Below are 6,141 nucleotides of genomic sequence, written 5' to 3' on the forward strand. Positions count from 1 at the left end.
AGTTGATTTTTTCTGTGGCTCATGCTTCTGAGATTGTGGTGTTCTTACTCGAGGAGTCTTCTGTCTGCTCCTGTGATTTGCTCGGGTGGAAATATGACTGTGTTTGCATAGTTTGCACCTGTAGATTGTAATCAAGTATAATCTTGTAATCAAAACTGATGTATTCACATTATTGATTACATAACACTCGGATAAGAATCTATATTTTACAACTCTAGCAGTATAGTCTTATCGTGATGTTATCTGGAGAAAACCTAGGGAGCACTTACTTTTGTGTGATGCTGAATTTAGGTTAGGCCAGGTTTACTTGAATGTCTTCATTTTAGACCATAACTGGGTCTGTGTGCGCTAGTACTGGTCCGGATGCTGGCTGTTGCACACACTGACGGTACTTTCACACTTGCGTTTTTTTTTCCTTCCGTCACAATCCGCCCTTTTGGAAAACAGCGGAATCTGTTAACGGATTCTGCTGTTTCCCATAGACTTGTATTGAGGACGGATTGTGCCAAACGTACCTGCGTTGCTTCCGCTGGCCGACGCTGCGTTGCTTCCGCCGGGTGGAAGCAACGCAGCATGTAATGATTTTTGAGCAGCGTAATCCTTAGGATTTCACTGCGCAAGTGCACATGCTCTCTCTGGCCCCCTGCACCTGTAACTAGGGTACACATCGGGTAACCAAGCAACGTGCTTTGCCTAGTTACCCGATATTTACCCTGGCTATGTGTGCAGGGAGCCCGACACTTCCCGCTTGGATCCGCCCCCTCCCGCACTCCACTCCGCATGCACGCACGCACGCACACACACACACGCACGCACACACGCACACACACGCACACCCAAAACAAATACCTCCAATTAGAATTGCAGTATTGCTCTTCTGATTCACTATGTCACTTACCTCATGTTCAGGGCATTGCAGGACCGTAGGTATACATTGTCACGACCGGTGCATATAATCCCTGTTGGTTATTAGCTAGTGGTCAGAACTATGTATACCTAAGGTTCTACAATGCCCTGCACATGAGGTAAGCGACTAGCTAATCAGGAGAACTATATTATATTTCTAATCATCAGAGGTATTTGCTAATATTATTTTATTAGTAGTAATATTATTATAACACCTACAACATACTGGCATAGGATCTTGGAGATGGGAATACCCCTTTATATGTATTTTTATTACTTTTTTTGTAATATTTTATGTAAGTCCTCTCAAAAAAATGTATCGCAGACCTCCTTGTGGCCCATATGGGTGAGCACGTCGGATGGAGTATTGGTGGAGTATTGATACAGACATACACATTTTAGGTTATGGTTGTTCTGAGCGGCTGTTCATGATCATTTATGCTGCGCCACCAAAGGCCGATTTTAGATGGGGACGAACATTCGTAGGAGCGCTCGTTCCAACGATCAACCATCTACACAGGACGACAATGGCCCAACGCACAAGCAGACCTCAAGCCGGCTAAAGACTCCTAATTATCGTCATCACATAATTGTGTGGAAACGGATGATGTGGGGACGAGAATATGATGTTCTGAGCCCCCGAACAATCATATTAATGATCATACTGCTCGCATTCATTTGGGGTCAGCCAGTCGGCGCAGGCCATTACACAGCGGGCTGTCAGCTGTCTATTAATGGCCGCAGTTGGCTCATGGATGTGGACCCTAATAGACGATGTATTGCAGGAGGTGACCCTATATCAACCAACAGACCCTACACACTTGTGTCCTAGGGACTATGGGACAACTATGACAGACATTAACTACTTTTGTAAAGCAGATCTTGCTCTGTTATCTGTTGGCCGAACCGAGCGTTGGAGGTTTATGTAACATTCAGCCAAGGATCGCTCGTTCTGGCTGATGTTCGTCGTTCCTGCGGTGTCACACATAGCGATGTATGCTGCCGCAGGAACGACGAACATCATCGTACCTGTGGCAGCAGCGATATTAAGGAAATGAACAACGTGTCAACGATCACTGTTTTTGAACGATTTTGCGATCGTTGATCCTTGGTGTCACACGCTGCGATGTCGCTACCGGCGCTGGATGTGCGTCACTAACGATGTGACCCCGACAATATATCGGTAGCGATGTCGCAGCGTGTAAAGCACTCTTTACTCCCAAGAATAAAAGTTGTTACCTATCCTATATGAAATACCCCATCAATATAGGAAGGCTGTATCCATAGTGTCCAAGTGTCACAAATGGCTGAGCGCAGTAATAGACTATCCCCGGCAGTCCCATAGACAATGAATGCCGGTGGGGGGGTGCATGGGTGACCACTGATTCATTTCAAAGCAGAATTTCTGAAAACTGTATGAATTTTTTTTTTTTTTTTTGCATATTTTATAGGTATAAGGCCTTATTTTCACTTGCATTGTAATATCCATTGTACAAGAAACAGACTTGTACCACGAAGAGCACTTGTGGATGATTGACCTAATTAACATATAAGGCTGCGTTCACATGGCCAGTAGTCATCTGACAACAATCCGTCGGCAAGAAAGTCGGCAAGAAAGTTGTGTACTTCTTCTTTTTTTTTTTTTTTTTTTGTCCATTTTTAAATAATTAACTTCAGCTGGATTTGTTTGTTTTTACATTGAAGCCTATGGAAAACGGATCCGGTAACTGCTATTGGCCATCCATGTTTCTTTTGTAACGAATCCGTTTTTTGCTTACTGGATGGAAATGGAAGATAAATAGTAATCCATTAACACATCCGTTGTTCATAGACTCCAATGTTGAAAAAACGGATTCCGATAAAATAAAGTATTTAAAAAAGGGCCACAAGTAGTGTCTGCAGAATGGATTACTGCTGGATCCTGTCTAACGGAGCCTGCGTCATCAGATTCCTGCATGGTTTCCAATCAGATTTGATGGGAAAAAAATCTGAAGGAATCTTTCAAACACGAATGTGAACATGGCCTAAGCTGCTCTTCATGTTCTTTCACATTGGCCCTCTGAAGCCTCCAACTTGTAAAGATCCTAGATCTCTGGATTATTACTGATAACTCTGAATCTCTGGGGTATCATCAGGAGTCCTGGGCCACACGAGCGTATGGCATCCGATGTGAGAGCATCTGATGCAGCTCTCTGCTCCTGCTGTGCTGCAAGTGTCATTATACCGTGATGAGATCCTGCGATCGGATCACAGCTGCAGAGAAGAGGGACGGATTAATCTCTCTAACTACTCCATTGCCAGCTGATGCGATTATCGCACTACACTCCGGTGTCATACGAGTGCAACACGATGTTTCTCTCACACCCATAGACTTGTATGGGTGCAAGTGAAAACAGAACGTATTCCATCCACAGAATGCTGCGATTGTTTTATTGTTTTTCGTGGTCCGATTAGGGTTGAGAAAACGCAGATGAGTGGCCCCACATGGGTTTGAGTGGAATGTGGTTGTTGTTGTGTTTTTTGTTTTTTTGTTTGTTTTCTTTTTGTTTGTTTTTTATCGCATTCCGCTCGGCCCGTTTTATTGCCGTGTGTCCTAGCCCTTAGCCTTTCACTTGGACCCTGTAGGTAGAAGTAGACCGCTCCGCAGGTTCCTGACCCGTTTGTGATCTCGTAGGCTGCAGTAAATGTCTCTGGCGTTGTGTACAGATTACTCAGGCATTCTTCTGGGGACGTGTATTGCTAATGCTGCTGTATCTTATGTATTTTTATTTTTCGCTCCCTCTGGCTCTCCTTATTGCTGCTCGCTCAGCAATCCTCCTCCATACATTTTTAATGCTCTTCTGTGTAGGGTGGTTTCAGGTCTGGAGATTAGTTGCGGTTTAACAAGCGTGTTGTAAGGGATATATCTGTGTATGACTCGGAGATGTGCGGGATGTAGGCCACCATGGCACGCGTCACATGTGCGTATATATTCACGCTCTACATGACGGGCCCAATGTATCTGCAGCTGGAAACTGACTGATTGTGGGAAGGTGTCTGTAGGGTCTGCCACCTCTTCTGTACGGGCCGTGTACTTTATTGCAATGTTGATACTCTTTGTGAAGGGAGTCTTAACACTTTCTTTTATCAGCAATGTAGTTATTTCTGTGCGTACTTGTAATTTATCAGAAACGTTTTACTGACGACGTACATAGTAACCGAAATGGCGTTAGTCATAGCGGCCCAGTACGTAATGTGTCATTTTATGGTGAACCCTATGACATTGCACTTTTACGCACAATCATGATAATTGCTGACTAATCACAGAAAGCCCCGTGTATATCATGAGCAGATATGTGTGGAATCCTTCAGTGGGTCTTGCCGAGATAATTCCATGTGATTTTTCATCGTCCACTTGGGATCATCCTCTGAGGCCGGGTACATATGAGCGTATTTCACAGTCTGTCTATGGATGCCCCGACTGATCGCGGGTCTCCCAACTCCAACTTACAGCCTTATATGTGTGTACAAGGCTGTGTTTAGGGAGACTCGCGGTCAGTTTTGGGTGCTCCATTATGTATACATTATATAAAGAGAAGGGCTGCACACCAAGGGAAATAACTATAAAGCAGAAACTGCTGTGTGAATACTGACATGAAAAATACAATAGCTATATGTAAGAATGAAAATATGACAATAAAGAATAAAGAGAAATTTAGCTATTAAATTGATCAATACAACAGAGCCCCAACTCCTCGTCACGGTATTCTCTATATAGAATACAGACTGTGAAATACACTTTTATCATCCTGGCCTGCGCCAGAGTAGAAGACCTCCAGTATGTGGTTAGGAAAACTGTGTAGTGAATGGCAGCATTAATTTGATAAAACAAAAAACAAAAGAGATCAAACCCTTCAACGAAAACCATGGAGACCGCTTATTGTTATTTATTATTATTATTATTATCTTTTGGGTTGCTTCCATCTCAAAGAACCTATCCCAATATGTAATAGGTGTAATAATAATATTAGTATATACCTCCAATTAGAAATGTAGTATAGTTTTCACTGTCACTTACCTCATGTGCAGGGCATTGCAGGACCTTAATGCCCAGTCACACACAACGACTTACCAGCGATCCCGAAAACGATGCGACCTGATAGGGATCGCTGGTAAGTCGCTGGTGAGATATCACAGTCAGATCTTACCAGCGATGCAGGAACAATACAGGTCGCAGTAGCGACCTGTATAACGATCTCAGCAGTCACTGTGACCCTGTCACACAGTGTCACACACAGCGATGTGTCCTGCCCAGCAGAACATCACCTTTGAAGAAAATGGCCTGGACCATTCTGCAACGACAAGAGATCTCACAGCAGGGGCCTGATCACTGGTAAGTGTCACACATAACGAGATCGCTAACGGGATCGCTACTGCGTCACCAAACGGTGACTCAGCTGCGATCTCGCTAGCGATCTCGTTATGTGTGACGGTACCTACAGGTATTCATGGTTACGACAACGCATATAGTCATAGTTAGTTTAATTAGTTGCTCATGGGCATAACAATAGAAACCGAAGGTCCTGCAATGCCCTGAACATGAGGTAAGCGACATAGTGACTCAGAATAATAATATTTATTAATTTATATAGCGCTGTTAATTCCGCAGCGCTTTACATACAATGACAACGCTGTCCCCATTGGGCTCACAATCTAGGTTCCCTATTTGTATGTTTTTGGAGTGTGGGAGGAAACCGGAATACCCAGAGGAAACCCACGCAAACACGGAGAAAACATAAACTCCTTGCAGATCTTATCCTTTTATGGGATTTGAACCCAGGACCCCAGTGCTGCAAAGCAACAGTGCTAACCACTGAGCCACCGTGCCGCTCAAATCAAAAGAACTATACTACATTTCTAATTGGAGGTATTTGCTAATATTATTATTATTATTATTATTATTATTATTATTATTATTATCATCATTACACCTATTACATACTGGGATAGGATCTTGAAGATGGGAATACCTGTTTAACATAATTTTTGAAGCTGGGTTTCAGTAAAACGTTGCTCCACTTGGCTTCTACAGCCGCTATGTATAACTGTACAGACTGAAGAATGACTGTGTGAGGGGACCGGGGTTGTAGCCCCTAATCTCTCCTGAATGATCTCCTAAGCTGGGTGATTGCCACAATCAGAGTTGTAAGTTGAGCTGTGTTTGCTGTATAGCGCAATGTTTTATCACCAATTATC

At 43.4% G+C, this 6,141-nt stretch overlaps 1 protein-coding gene across 4 annotated transcripts in view; it reads left to right on the plus strand.

The window, feature by feature from the left end:
• SSBP2 (single stranded DNA binding protein 2) overlaps window positions 1-6,141 on the plus strand; it is a 268,346-nt gene that overhangs the window by 85,799 nt on the left and 176,406 nt on the right. The window lies entirely within an intron of this gene.

This window comes from Anomaloglossus baeobatrachus, chromosome 1, assembly GCF_048569485.1.
Source record: "Anomaloglossus baeobatrachus isolate aAnoBae1 chromosome 1, aAnoBae1.hap1, whole genome shotgun sequence".
Lineage (NCBI taxonomy): Eukaryota > Metazoa > Chordata > Amphibia > Anura > Aromobatidae > Anomaloglossus > Anomaloglossus baeobatrachus.